Below are 16,656 nucleotides of genomic sequence, written 5' to 3'. Positions count from 1 at the left end.
GGTTGGATTTGTCCGAAGGACAAACTTATATCGCAAGCATATGTTATCCCCTTCAAGCTTTTTTTCAAAAATAATTGGTGTACTCACCAACAATGGTGGGGGGGGGGGAATTTGGAAATCGTCATTGGTTACCTATGGCAGCTAGTCACTCTTGAACATCGACACTTTTTGCTTCTTGCCAGGTTTGAGATATCCTTACATCATCATTAGTCTTCTGGGGTTTGGGTTGTCATTTTGCCTCATTCCATTTGATCCTTGTTGTCTCCATCAGACCTTTGATCCCTTGATGTCAAAATGTTGCCACATTCTGGAGTCGTGTCACTGATATGTTCAAGAGTATAATCCTTCTGCAATTTGCGCCCTTACCTCCTCCTCTGATTCTCTATTTTACCATCTTCCTCTTGTTCCTTGTCTCGTGTCGTCGATGGGGGAAACATTATGGCCCTCCTGCGATGGGTCACTTCCTGTCGACACCAGCTCATTATCCAGGAAGTTGATCTAGAGATTTCTTTCGATACCTTGGAGATTGCATGCCTCAATGGCAAGTTCTTCGCACTCGACAACAGGCTTACATCATTGGTCCTCGATCGGGTGATTCCACAAGTGTTCGACTCCAGCTCATTCTTCACACTTTGTGGATTGTACTGGCAATACCTTGAGAACCATTGACATCACTGGTGGTCTCTCTCGCGCTTGTCAACTATTTCATCATCGGCCAGTAATCAAGTGAATTTCTACCATGCTCGAATTCAGCACATCTATTCACATGTTAGAAATTGTACTATGATCAGTTGGGATTCAAGACCCTGGACTAAGGTTACATATGTTTAGGTTGCGTGGATTGGTTCGTGATTGCATACATGACCCTTGGATTGGATGGTTGTGACCATACCTGAGTCTTTTTGGATGGCTGTGACCATACCTCTATCTTTATATGGTCTTCTCAACTAGGTGGCTGCGTCCATACCACACACCAAGCTTCATATGTCTTTTGGATGGCTGCACCCATGCCTAGACTACATGTATTTCACTATCAGAGATATCAGTTGTACTTGCGCCTGTAGGTTTTTCGCAATGGTGTTCCGGTTCGGTTATGATTTCGTAAAACATTTCACCCCTCCCACTCTCTTGGGCTTCATGCTTTAGGGGGCATTTGTTACATAGTAATTTGTCACTAACCTCATCTCAGTCCCCGAGTGACATCTCTGCTGTGTCATACATCAAATAAACATGTCCATATTTTCCCACTCATTCAAGAAGATTAAACAAATCCTCTCTAATACTAAAGATTGACCCTTTTTGCCTATGTTTCTGCATCGTCGCAAGTGAACCCCTTTATGTCTGCAACGATTCTCTATTATGAACTATATCATCACGACATCATCACAGGTGTACATGTGTTTCCTGTGACGGTCAAATTTTAGGGCTCGGTGCAAGTCCTCAAGATTCTTCTTGCAACGATTTGTCTAGATACACTGCTTCCTTGCGATGTCGTCACTGAGGCCTAGTGTATGACTTGCGACGATCCAGATATGGCGAATTAGTTCAAATAGAATGCTTCTGGGTAATTCTAGAGTTGGTTGTTGGGTCAAAGGAGTTCATTTTTCCTCCTCTGGGATTGTAGTTCCACCTTTTGAGAAACCTCCTTTGAGGATAAGCTCCCTCTCCCTCATTTCATGGAGGCTCCTCCTCCTATAAAAGCACTCCCCATTGCTATGGTCAGCTAGTTCTTGGCTTTTGGATTGAAGCAAATTAGCTAGCTTTGGTGTGAGTTTGCAGTGTGAATTGTTGATAGTTTAGCAATTGGTTGTGGGTTGCCTTAGCCTTGTATTAGATCTTGTGAGTGAGAGAGAGAGTTACCATCCATTTGGGAGATCCCTTCTTGAGAGTGAATGCTTGAAGAAACATACCAACTAGACCCTTCGAGAAGGCTTACAACATCAAGGCTTGGTTGTAAGCTTTGCTTTTTTATTCATTTTAATACAATCAATGATGGTTTCCTATGTCTTGTCTAAAATGTACTTGATAGCTTATGGTTCCTTGACTCTGTAAGTAAATAGATCATTGTTGTTCTTGGTTACATGTTTTGTCGTTCTCTTGTGTTGTTTCAAGTTGATTGCTCATTGAGGAGAAGGAAACGATAGCTGAAGTGGCACAACAAAAGTTTCATTGAACACCGGTTTGAGGTAGGCTCTTTCAACAATGACTGTTTAAGGAAATTGATTGTTGTTTTGTCTTACTGTGACTATACCCACTCTAGGGCTAGAGGGGTTGCCTCTATCCGCAGGGGGAACATTTTCTACATCACAACAGGTAGCTATCTAACCACTATTATTTTGATAGTCACGGGTTTTTATTTTCCTGTGCAGTGAACTCGTGAATTATTTTGTCCAACTAGCCTTCGATTTCTTTCTTAGTTGGATTCCAATGATACGACATCAAACATCTCTTATGCAAATTCCGGTCTTGGCAACGGAACCATTTGTTGGTTTGAGGGGGCCTGACCCAGGTTCAACGTTAGTTAGCCAAACAAATCCCTACACTACTATCCCTTTCAGCATCAACCCGCAGAGTGCGGATTGAAGTCTCACCGGAAGCAGTATGGGGGGATGCTGGAACCAAGTTTTTACACCATTGATATGGTTTTGATGTTGGTTTATTCCATCTATACCTTCCTTTGCGCAGGTTGCTTCGCTCTCTACTCTATCCTTCAGTACCTTCGCGAAGTGTTACAATCAACTTTCGCGCAACCTTAACCAGTGGTTGCAGTCCTTTCACGCTGCTAGAGAAGCGATTTGTGCTGTCTCTCAAATAAGCATTAGAAGTGAAATTCATACCCAATATAACAGATGCATAAATAGGAAATAAATACGTAGAATGATAGAAAACTTCTCTTTATTAATGATTCCTGATGGTTACAGACTTGACTTGCCCTGCACACTCAACTGCAGGGGTCCGCGCACTCAGCTGCGGACTACTAGGCCTCTGCGCACTCAGCTGCAGAGCCTCTACCTACGCTACGACCCAAAACTTAGACTTACACTTCAAAGCTATCTCGCATACATCTTCATTGCTTAGACATTGTTGATTATTCTTCTAACTACTTAGAGATTAGCTCTATTTATACAATCCCATGGTCCATAGACCATGGGTAGATCTTCTACAGTTGACATTACATTATCAAAATAAGGGCAGACAACCCTATGACTCTTTAACAACTACGCACTTCGCGCCCACAAAATGTGGAGTATTTACATTGGAATTACAAAATTGGACCAAAATCTGGGCTCTAAGCCCCAAAACTGCCCTTGGGGGATCCCGTACTCAACAGGAAGGATGAGGGGAGGAGAGGGGATCCTTGGTCTTACTTTTGGTTTTGGTTTGGTTTTGGTTTTGGAGGATTTTTTTGAGAGTAAGGTGCGGAAGAGAGAAGGGAGAGAAGGAGATTATTGTTTATCTTGGACACATTACATCTGGTTGGACTTGGGCTCGGAGGGCTAGGGAACATGTGGAGGTTTCCTGGGCTAGGAAATACTTCCTAGTTGGCTGGGAGGTAAATCTAGTTGGTAGTCAAGAGGAGCATCCCAGCAGGATCAGGAGCTCAAGGGCATCTCAACCAGGCTATCGGAACATGTATTCCTCTATTTATAGATTACTCATGTAAGCGATTGAAATGAAATGCTCACTATTTAATTGAGGGAAATAAATTTTAATGGTAAATTATCATCGATTAAATGTTTAGTTAGAAATAAATTATTTCCTTTTTTATTGTATTTGAAATTAGATAATTTAGTTATGTTAGAGGACCCACAGGTAGGAGCCTTACATGGGTAGGAGCCTTACACGTGGTATTATAGGGGGTTCAAAATCTGGACCCAAGACCCACTAGACACAAATCTCTGCTAATTTTTTTTATAAAAAGTATGTGGAATTGATTTCTCCACCTTACTCTCAGTATATTAGGATCAGTTTAGAATGCCATGACTGATATGCACTATAGTCCTTTGAAGACTGCTCTCTATTAATATAGAAAAGAAAATTTCAGCCAAAAAAAATACAAGCAAGATATACCTATTATGAATTAAAATAGAAAAGGAGTTATTTAGGATGTGAACCTGTAATTAACATATCTAAAAACCATCTTCACCATATTATTGTATACCTTCTGTTGTGTCATACATAGTGAATCGGATGTCTCTCATCATTGTCAAGATATCTTTTCTTCCTCTACTTTCAGCAAAGCTTCATATATGGTATATATTACCTCGACTATCACATAGTCTCACATTTATGTGTCTCAGATTTTGGAGCATGTCTACCAGAAACATGGGCTATTACATGGCAAGTGTTCCAACTTGAGCGCAACTGATAAACTTGTCTACTCAATATTCCACAAATATGCAAACAAGAAAACCTTCAAGATGTTTACAACTTCTCTGTGCCATGGTAGATGCACATAGTCAAGTATTAAAGAGTGCGAGCAACCAAATAAATCTATTTTCCATTCACTGAATAAGAAAATTTAGAATTTACACATCCAGAATGTGATTTCATGCATACAAGTTATTGTAGCATGATTAATCCATGAGAAAAAAAAAAAACAGAATAATAGAGCAGATTCTTTTGTGAGAGATGTTAAAATTATATTATGAAAGTAGTGCATTACTGTGTACCCATGTCCTTAACGCAAAAGAAAGGGAAATCCGAAAACAATGTGAATGATATTCTAATCACCATATAAAAGAAGGAATGACATATGAAGGATAGGCACCATCTGAGCGGGTAAGAGCTTCAACTGTTGCTTCATCTGGAACCATTCCAAACTGATTTATTCCAACCTCACTGGCGTGTATACCCTCAGCCACAAAAACTGACTGCATACCTGAATTATTTGCACCCAGAATATCATGATGGAGAGAGTCTCCCACTGCAATACATTCTGCAGCATCAACCCCAGCCATTTCTTTTGCAGCTTTATAAATGACCTGGTCTGGCTTCCCCATCCATCTTACTTGTCCACCCAATTGTTCATATTTCGTTCCTAAAGTCCCTCAAGAGATATTGCACCTCACTCGGACCATGTCATATGAATGCAGCATCGACCTAGAGCTACAAACCATGGGTCATTCCTCCTCAGAAGATACTGATGTGTCAATTCCCCGCTAGTTATTGCACCATCAAAAAGAGAAGGATTGAAACCCAGTTTCCTCATCTTCTCCAATGTTGTCAATGCACGTCTTGAAGAATTACTGATAATTACTATCTTTATGCCAGTTTGCGCTAACTATTCCAAAGTTGCAATAGCTCCTCTATAAGGTCTCTGCCCATTGTGGAGAACTCCAAATTGATCTAAAAACCATGCCTTATATTGACCAGTTTGTGCCAAGTCCCTTAGACCTCTCAAACTTTGACAAATTTGATTCTCATTTTTCACTATAGAGCACGTTGTTGACATTCTTCTCTTATAGAGATCCTTTTTCTGGTGCTTTCCTGTATAACAAATCCAACTGTGTTTAGGCACCAAAGAAGCTAGTCCAATAGTAAATGCCATGGTAGAGAAGATTGAGTCTTGTGTTGTAGTTGTACTTGAAGTCCAATGCAATCGCTATTTGTGTAAGAATCAGATCTCAACAAAGCCTTGCTCAATTTTGACAGAAATTAAAAAGCCATGTTTTCTTTGCCCATAACGCAATTCAAACGGATAGAAACAACATTCAATTTTTAAATTTTTATCCAAGAAAGCATGGTAATCCATTAAATCACCAATAGTCCCCACAAGAACACAACCCATTGTTCCAATGATGGAAGCGATTTGCATCCCTAACTACAATTTCTCGCCCTACAATTTTGGATATGAACTTGATAGTAGTGTGGCAATCACCACACACACGTAGATTTTTGATAATCTGGAGGGGTGTCCCAAGAGGTGTATTGATAATCCCAAAAACAATAGCTAGCTTCTCACTGTGCTGGTAAAGAGAATTCTCTTTCTACACCTGCTCCACATCTTGCAGAACAAAATTTATGTCTGGCACATAGCCAACCCTCTTCATCTGCAAAATCAAGCCTTCCAATCTCTCATAGATCTCCTTTGTTTGCAGGTGTGATCTATCTCCTGCAACGAATGTATGAATTTTGTTCTTCACCTCAACCCAGCTACATCCTGGCTCCTTTTTAGGGCCCCTATCCTTCATCAATTTTCTAACCTTAGCTACATCATCCCACCTGCCAGCAGCAACATAGATGTTTGATAGTAATACATATGTTGAAGCCCTGTGAGGTTCAAGATCAAGAATGTGCTCTGCTGTATCTCGTCCTAGCTCCAAATTACCATGTTTTCTGCAGGAACTAAGCATAGTTCACCATACAAGAGGACCAGGTTCAAATGGTATTTTGTTAATAAAGTTATGAGCCTCATCTAGGTATCCAGCTCGACCAAGAAGGTCAACAACACAGGCATAGTGCTCCTCTCTTGCTCTTATGCCATATTTTTATCCATAGAATTGAAGTAACGCAACCCTTTGTCCACTAACCCTATCTGGTTGCAAGCATGTAGAACACCAACAAAAGTTACATCATTTGGCTTCATGCCCGCCTACTGTATTTCCTCAAAGAGTTGCAAGGTGTCACTGCCATGACCATGCTGGGTGTATCCCACAACCATTGCAGTCCATGAGAACATATCTAGCTTGGGCATCTCATCAAAAACTTTGCATGCACCTTCTATACTCCCACATTTTGTATACACATCGATTAGTGTATTTCCCAGAACAACATCTGCCTCTATAAATCCAATATTTTTCGATATGAGCCTGCACCTGCCTGGCCTGTTCCAAAGTTGTTAAGTTTGCACATGCACTGAGAATGTTGGAAAAGGTAAACTAGTCTGGCTTTAGCCCTGTTAGTAGCATTTGGCAAAAGAGTGTCACGACATTCTCAGACACAACGCTTTGAGAATATCCTGCAATTATTGCATTCCATGAAATAGTATTTCATTCAATCATGTTGTCAAATATTCTGCTTGCATCTTCAATGCTTTTGCATTTGGCGTAGGCATCTATAAATGCATTCCCTACGAAGACATCTGATTCAAATCCTATTTTGACAATATAAGCATGAACTTGCTTACCCTGTCCCAAAGCTGACGCCCCCACACATGCGCTCAAAACACTGCCAAAAGTGAACTGGTTTGGTTTTGTACCCGTGTGTTGCATTTTACAAAACAGTTCTAGTGCCTCCTCACCATGGCCATGTAATTTAATGAAATTTGGTCTTTTCATTAAAAAGAAAAAATTATTCTCATTCTTTTAAACAACTAAGTTTTAGTTAAGCAATCATAACTAGAATTTTTTTATTTACAAACTTCCACTGTGTAATTTTCCTGTGCCTAAATCACAACATTTGTCTATAAATAAAATTCTCTCATTTATATATATATTATAAAATGTATATTAATTTATAATATTAGATAAAATTATATATATACCATTTGTGAGCATCTTTATATCATCTCAAAAAATTGGAGAGATTTTCCATGTAAGTATTAAAGTTCATATCTCAAGTTATACCTTTTTAGGTTGATTATCTAGAATTTATTAAATAAGTTCATATGGCAAAAGAGACTCCATAGAAGATTTTATTTCTGCACTTTTCCCATCAGAATGATTTTGTTGGGTTGGAAAATTAGCAGTTGCTGGATCCCTACCCTTCATTCTTAGCCCACCCCTTGTCCCCGCCCATTTTGTTGTCCTTTAGTATGTTTGTCTTCACTATTTGATTTCTTGTCGATTTGGTAATAAACACAGGTTCGTTACCCGGATGCGGGTGACTCTTCTAGCATTCATTGATGGAATCCGCCAGACAGACAGCTGGCCTGACGGATGGCAGGCGGATGGATTGCATGGTACACGCCGTAGGATGGTTTAACAAGTTAAGGACAGGAGAATTAAAACCTGCGCAGCCTCGAAGTTGGTTAGAATTCATTCCGAGCATGGCTGCTCTGCATACACTCTGGCTCATGGACATGGATCTGCGCAACGCAATTAATGTCTCTGTGTTTTATGAAGCAAAGCCGCTTCAGATCCGCTGTATAGTCATTTGGGACTGGATGTTAGATTGGTTCTGGAGACGCCCTGAATTTTTCAGCGCTTTCATTTCTTCAGGTTTGCTCTGTTTCAATTGCTCTCCCAGCTCTTTTGCCTCTGTAATCATGCCGCGCAGACGAGGAATCCCGCGCAGAGGAAGTCACTCAGGGAACAGAGGAAGCCTTTCTCGACCTGCGCCTCAGAATGTCGCTCCCATTGCCTTAGCTCCTCCCTCTTCTCCGCCTTTGGATCAAGATAGGTTTCTTCCGAATAATTCTTATCAGACCTCCAGGTTTACATTCCAAAGTCAGCTCATCAGGCCCATTGTGACAGTAAATTTTACCATATTTGTCTCAGAAGAGGAGAGCAACCAGTTCAGTTCGACTCCTCCCGTTTCCTCACCTTCTCAGGATGACAGTGTTCTGCTAGGGGACCTGACGGGGAGAGTGTATCATGAGGACCACATGCAAGAGGACGCCCCTGTTTCGGAAGCGCCTCAGCAGCCAGATCCAATACAGGAAGATGCTTTAGTTTGCGGGCCATCTCAACGAGAAGTTGGTATTCTGCATTTGGTTACTAATCCTGATGGAGGTGAGCCGGTTCTGGACGAAGACGGTCTCGTGACCTGGGTAGCTTCTACTAGCCAGGAAAAGGAGGATACGCCAGCTTCACCAAGTCATGCCGATTGATCACAGCTCCTTTCTGCCGGGTGGCTTTCTCGCTTATATGCTTTGCAATTTTGGTCTTATGTTTTTGAGTCTGAAGTTAGAGGTCGATGTCTGGTTTATTCTCATGCTTCAGGCAGTAACAAAAGCCAATACAGGCTTTATTTTTTGTCTTAAAAATGGCTATGCTAGGTGCTATTTTGTTCTTTTGGTCAATGAAGGTTATGAAGATTGTAGGTCTGGTAAATTTTGTCAGTATGTCAGGAACCAAAGAAAAATTTTTGAAGTCTGTACTGTAAATCAGGTTGAAGGGCTGAACTGTAATATCCCTGATTTTTTGGTTGAGGATAGGCTTCGGCCTCCTCTGAGGTCTTGACCTCATTGTATATATTTTTCACCTTTTTAATAGAATTAGTATTTACGGAGAAAAATAAATAAACACAGGTTCGTTAAATTTTATTATATATTATAATTCCTTTTTAATTAACTTAATTATTATTTAATAACTATTATTATTATAGGTTAGTTAACATTATAACTATTATTTATTATTATTATTATATAATTATAACTATTTCTCAACAACTATTAATAACTATCAACAATTGTTCTCCTAAAGGTTTTAATTAGAGAGATTAAATTATTTAACTAACTTCATTTGTTAATCTTCTAATAAACCATTTAGTCCAACTAATAATACAATATTGAATATTTTAATTATAGATATTATCTCATTTCTCCTTAGGGTTATAAGAGAAATGATTAAAAAATTAAAATTAGTTTTTCTTTTAATAAACATTTACTTCTTATATAATATTAACGGTTATTATTAAATAAATTGGGTTAATTAACTAAATAAGTTAGTTATTCTTCTAACAAATTATTTATTACATATACTTTTGATACTATATTAATATTTCAACCCTCAAATAAAAATTAATATTAACTTAACTAAATAAGTTAGTTATTCTTCTAACAAATCATTAATTGGTTCATTCCATATCTTTTAATAATATAATTTTAATATTTGAGCCTTTGAATAAAATTAATTATAAATATTATCTTAAATAGTAATGTATTCTTTCTCCAAAGGGTTAATTGTTGAAAGGATTTAAGTTATAATAAACCTTTCCAATTAATAATTAAATACAATTCATTGATAGTATTAATAATAAAATAACTAACTTATAAATTATCTAAACTAATTCTCCCTATCCCTATCCCTCGATTGAGTCAAGTCAAATATAGCCGCTATCCCTATCCTTTGGTCAAGTCAAGTCAAATATAGTTGTTGTCCCTATCCTTTGGTCAAGTCTAGTCAAATATAGTCATTTCCTGGTCTATTATAGTTGTTTCTAGTCAAATATAGTTGTTGGACGATCTTCTCTTTCCCTATTTAACATGCAGCCATGATTTGGTTCTTCAATTTGTCCTGACGATGAACCACACTTGTTGGTTCGAAATGCATCGATAATTGATTAATAATGTGATTTATGCCGAAACCCCTATCATATACTAGTATTTCCAGTATTCTGAAAGAGTCTTCAACTAGCCATCCCTTGGAATCTTTGAATCTGCGCAGGCCTCTTTTGGTCTTTGTTGTTATTTTTTTTAGTTTCACAAAACTGCCTTCTATGTTTCTGAGTCTTTGAAAACTTCGATCCTTGAAGATTGAAAACATGTCTGACAATGTTTGGGTATGAAACACATTGCTCTAGGCATGGATTAAACTCATTTTGTGAATACCAAAGCTACGCCACTCATTCAAGATATGGCTCAATCTTGCAACCTCACAACCATCTTAAAAAAAAAAAATTCTAAATCTATCGAAATTAAGTCACAAATATTGACCTAAAAGCTTCTCTGAATTCCGTTAGTTTGATGAGTTAAGCATTTATGAAAAATATATGCTAAATACATTTTGAAATTGAGATTTATGTGTTTTGCAAGTATATAAGTGATATTAATTTTCATTCTCCATTCTATTAATATCACAAAGTGGCATTCTTTCATGCCACAATATTTTAGATTTTATCTATGAGGCTAGTAAGAAGTCACATTTAGTTTGGCAATGTAATTTTTCTTCTTTAAACTAATTATTGCATATATATATATATATATATATATATATATGTATATGTATATGCGTTCATGGATAATTTCTTAGGAACCTTGCTTCAAAGACACTGCCTCTTCAGAGGTGAGACCAATTGTTTATATGTCCTATAAGGGGTCACAAGATTCATAAAATGGACATAAAGGATTTTAAAAACCTAATATAAAAGGGTGGGAAGGAACAACTAATGGCCATAGAAGGAAGACATGACTAAAAAGGGTATAAATTCACATTAGTATTTGACTTAGTTATTTGAATATATTAAACCAAGTTATTAATTAGCTCAATATTAAATTATAGTTATGGTACTAAATAAAACAATTTGTGTTAGAGCATGACTTACATGTACACTGCACCAGTACCCTAGCGAGTCTCAAGAGAAATTTTGTAAGTTATGTACAACTCACACATGAGAGGATTTGGTAGATCCTTGGGAATCTTCTCAGTACTAATAATGCTTGTTTACAAGCATAGTAAAAGGAAAACTTATGACTATCGTTATACACATATATGTGAGTCAGCTAAGAGGGACAAGTCCTAAGAGGGATTAATGAGTCTTGTGCATCATGCAGATATTTGGACAATTCAAAATGGTGAGGACGCGAAGAAATCAAGGTCAAGGAGAGTCATCACAAGGACCTCCTACAAATAACCCATTACCTTCACTAGAGTTGACTCTCATCTTGTGTTCCCTAGAAGCAATTAATGAGACTTTAAAAGGGTGCCAAACAAATGAAGTGGAAGTGGAGCACCCTCCATCAGGGTTAGGAAATATCGAGGGATCAAGAGACTCTGATAGAGGACCTCCAATCGAGGACATTACTAGGGAGCTCGAAAATATTAAGCTCTCAGAGTTTGCAGGAGGTCGTGCCAGCGAACATACAGAAGCCTGCTTAGAAGGAATGAGAAGGTGCTTCGCACTAAGGGATTATAATTCCAAATCAAAAGCTAAAATAGCAATATTCTAATTGAGAGATAGTGCTCTCAATTGGTGGGGTAACTTAGAGCGTCAACTACACATCACTCTAGACACAGTTACTTGGGAGTTATTTGAGGAGAGATTTAGGAAAAAGTACCTACCAGCATATTATGAAGAACAACAGGTAGGAGACTTTCATGCCCTAGTACAGGAAAATCATACAGTAGAAGAATATGAAATTAGATTCATGGAATTGGTCAAGTATGTCTCCTACATGGACACTAACCAGCACCAAGCAAATCGTTTTATTTATGGATTGAACCCTAATATTAGGGCAATGGTGCAGATGTGGAAACCATCCTCAGTTGCAGAAGCTATGTAATAGGCTTGTTATGTTGAAAAACACTTAGACTTAAAGGGTGGAAACAAAACCATTTTCCCATGCCAACCAAGGTTTATGAGGAAGGCCCCTCATACCTTCCCTAGGGGAGGCAGTTTGAGGCCACCACCATATGGAAACAGGGTTGTACACAGAGCATCGACAATGGGATTTCAATGGTTACTGGTGCAGCTTCACCCGCAGCTTCAAGGGCGTGTGCAAATCGAGGTCATATGTGAGGAGCAAAAAGTAGGGGCAGGGGTCCCAAGGGAAGGAACTCTTTCCAAAGAACTCCACAACATTCAGTCAAGGTCTACCACACATCACTTGTTGGGGATTTGGGGGACCTTGTTACCAGCATGACTACCCTAAGTTGCAAGCTGGTAACAACCATAGAGGAGGAAAAGCACCAATGGGGGGGGGGGGGGGGAAGTAGCCACCATCGAATCTATGCAGTTGTTGATAACCAGCAAGTTGAACACCATTCTACTGTGGTAAAAACCTCAAGTATGATAAACAAAGTAAAATTTAAAATTTTGTTTGATTCTAGTGCTACAGATAGTTTCATTTCACCAGTTGCATTAGAAAAATGTGGGTTGGCAGCCTATGATCACGATGACTTTATGCAAGTTGAGATGGCTTCTGGGATAAAACAAGTAGTAGGACCCAGTGTTGATCAATGTCAGGTAAACCTTGGGGTATGTATGACTAAGTTGAAGGCATACGTCACAACATTGGGGACATATGATGTAATTATTGGAATGGACTGGCTAGAAGCTCATCAAGCTTTGGTAGACACTTTCAAGAAGAAGGTGATTTTTTTAGATGATGAAGGTAGGCCAATTGAGATTTTTGGAATCAAGAGAGGAGTGTCACTACAATTCATATCCATGATGAAGGTAAAACGTTGTCTCTGACAAGGTTGCAAGCTATATGTGGTCGAGGTTGTAAGTGACCAGAAAGGACCCTCCCTAGATCATCACCCAATTTTGTCAGAATTCAAGGATGTTTTCCCTAAGGAATTTCCTGGATTACCTCCTGTAAGGGAGATTGATTTCACAATTGATCTAAAACCTAGTGCAGAACCAATATCTAAGACACCCTATAGGATGACAACTCCAGAACTTTGTGAGTTGCATATGCATTTAAAAGAGCTCTTAGACTTGGGATTTATCAGACCTAGCATTTCACTTTGGGGTGCACCAGTGATTTTTGTCAAGAAGAAGGATGGTTCCTTACGACTATGCATAGATTAGAGGGACTTGAATAGAGCCACAATAAATAATAGGTACCCGATACCTCGAATAGATGACCTATTTGATCAAATGAAGGGAGTAGTGGTTTTCTCAAAGATCGATCTATGATCTAGATACCACCAATTGAGGATTAAGGAAGAGGACATCTCAAAAAATACATTTTGAACTCGGTTTGGGCAATATGAGTTCGTAGTTGTTCCATTTGGTTTAACCAATGCACCAGCAATATTCATGAGCCTCATGAATGGTGTGTTCATGAAGTATTTGGACCAATTTGTGCAAGTCTTTCTAGATGACATTCTTGTGTATTCTAGGAATGAAAAGGAGCATGAAAAGCACCTAAGGGTTGTATTGACTTACTTAAGGGAAAATAAATTGTATGGAAAATTGTCAAAATGTTCCTTCTTTCAGAAGAAATTTCATTACCTTGGGCACATCATTTTAGGAGAAGGGATTTCGGTTGACCTGGAAAAGGTGAAGGCCATAATGGATTGGCTAGTACCAAAAAATTCTCATGAGGTAAGTAGTTTTATGGGGCTAGCAAGGTATTATCGTAGGTTTGTGGAAGGTTTTTCGAGGATTTCAAAACCCATCGCCAAATTACAGCGAAAGGGGGTCAGGTATGAATGGGCATATGAAAGTGACACTACATTCACAGAACTAAAGAGGTTACTAACTAGTGCACCGATCCTTCAAGTACCGGACATGGAAAAAGGCTTCACTATCTACACCAATGCTTCGAAGCAAGGATTAGGCGCAATATTGATGCAATAAGGTGGAGTAATAGCTTACGCATCTAAAAAATTGAAAAAACATGAAGATTTGTATGCTACCCATGAATTAGAATTAGCAGCAGTGATGTTAGCTTTGAAACTATGGAGACATTACCTCGTTGGGAGAAGATTTGAGTTAAGAACAGATCATCAAAGCTTGAAGCATCTCTTCACTCAAAGGTATTTGAATGCTAGACAAAGGCGGTGGAGCGAATTCATGAGTAAGTATGATTTTGAGATCTCATACATCAAGGGAAAGGAGAATGTGGTGGCTGATGCACTAAGCAGGAGACCATGAACCTTCTCCCTAGTAGCCTTAAAAGTAAATTTGAGGGAACGTGTGTTGGAGAAACTCTTTGAAGATAGTTGGTATCTAAAGTTCATCTCAACACTCCAGAGTGGGAAGAAGATAGAACCAAAATTTGAGGGATATGTCCTTGAACCAGATGGACTATTGAGATTTCAAGGGAGAATGTACATACCTAAGGAAGGGGGTATAAGAAGGACCATCCTTGAAGAGTCACATAGAGCACTCTATTATGCACATCCTGGAGTAAAGAAGATGTAGGCGGGCACGAAAAAACTCTTCTTTTGGGTAAGCATGAAGCACAACATAGTCTAGTTTGTCGCCAAATGTCTTGAATGTCAATGAGTGAAGGTTGATCATCGCCATCTAGCAGGACTCCTACAACCACATGAAATCCCTATGTCTAAATGGGAGGTAATTTCCATGGATTTTGTTGTGGGTTTGCTACTCACTTCACAGAGGCACAATGCTATATTAGTTATAGTTGATAAATTAACCAAAAGGGACCATTTCATTCCAGTAAGAGACACTTACGATGTTACTAATGTGGCACAAGTGTTTATAAGTGAAGTTATTCGATTGCACGAGTTACCCACAAAGATCATTTCTAATAGAGACTCTCGATTTACATCTAGGTTTTGGACAAGTTTGCAGTCAGCACTAGGGATTCAAATGAACCTGAGCACTGCATATCATACAAAAACATATGGGAAGACTGAAAGAGCAAATAAGGTTATGAAATACATGCTTAGGATGTACATCATGGATAATCATACTCAGTGGGAAAGGTGCTTACCATTGGTAGAGTTTTCCTATAATAAAAGTTACCAACGTTCAATCGTGATGCCTCCTTATCAAGCTCTATATGGAAGGCCATGTAGGACGTCGTTGAGTTGGTAAAAGTTGGAGGACTGAGTAATAGTTGGGTCCGAATTAGTTCAAGAAATGGAGGAACAGGTAAAGCAGATTCGACAAAGGTTAAAGGAAGCACAAGACAGACAAAAGAGTTATGTTAATTCACATAGGATTGATCGTAGTTATGAAGTAGGGGACCAAGCTTTTATTCGTATCCAACCCAACAAAAGCACCATTCGGTTTGGGAAGGACGAAGTTGTCACCTCGGTTCGTAGGATCTTTTAGGATGAAGGAGGATATTGGACTAGTTGCCTATCATCTTGTATTTCCACCCCATTTGCATAAAACTGATGATGTTTTTCATGTATTTGTTTTACGACATTACATTTATGATGAATCTCACAAACTGGATTGGAGGTAATTGCAGGTCTCAGACATGGGAACCATAGTGGTTGAACCATTACGCATATTGGACCGTAGGGTTCGACAACTCAAACGTTGCATGGTGGACCAAGTTAAGGTCCAATGGGACAAGTATAGCCTAGGATCTGCTACCTAGGAGGATGAAGAGACTATACATTGTGACTACCCCTCACTTTTTGAGCATTTGTGATGCCCGTTTTTGACTTAGACAACTACCTATGCTGAGGTTCTATTTTGTAGTTCCATGTTATTTATTTATGAATGTTATGTAATATTGATGCATTTAGTTGGACATGTGAAACTACTTATATAAATCATTTGACGGATTTCGTATTAATGATGCAAATGTTTGATGTATGGCCTAATGTATGACTCACTTAGTGATGAATTATCTAGTGTGTGAATTATCATAATTATTGTTGTTTCATGTATGGCTCAAGTGGATATGATTTATTTAATGAATGACTTAGTGAAATTATGATTTATTTCCAGTATGAACTGCAAGATTGACACGTGGATACTAGTCTTTATAACATGATGTTTAAATATCTCTTATCTATATATATCTTTTTGTTATATAAATGCATGAATGAGAGCTAACACACACATTGTTGGAAATAATATTGGTTGAGGGGGGGGGGGGGGGGGTGTGGGTGGATCAGTATTAGCAAATCAATAACTTTTTCATTTCCATAATCAAATTCATATACGCTACTTCAGTTAAGGGAACTCGCATGTACACGCAACTGTGATTAATGCAACTAGCGTATATCTAATAAACTTATGATTCAGTTAATTCATCATATGTTGATCTTTAATCAGTGCATCAAAACCTCATTAACCATATAAACAGTAACTAGGTGCAATAAAAATAGAATA

The 16,656-nt window shown here is 38.5% G+C and overlaps 1 pseudogene; it reads right to left on the bottom strand.

Moving 5' to 3' along the window:
• Positions 1 to 5,990: 5,990 nt before the first annotated feature.
• LOC149144326 (pentatricopeptide repeat-containing protein At3g24000, mitochondrial pseudogene) lies at positions 5,991 to 6,356 on the bottom strand (annotated as a pseudogene).
• Between the last annotated feature and the right edge of the window lie 10,300 nt (positions 6,357 to 16,656).

This window comes from Pinus tabuliformis, chromosome X (genome assembly GCF_031772625.1).
Source record: "Pinus tabuliformis cultivar Carrire ecotype Pingquan chromosome X, CPIR1, whole genome shotgun sequence".
NCBI classification, from domain to species: Eukaryota; Viridiplantae; Streptophyta; class Pinopsida; order Pinales; family Pinaceae; genus Pinus; species Pinus tabuliformis.
This window is presented reverse-complemented; position numbering and strand designations above follow the sequence as displayed.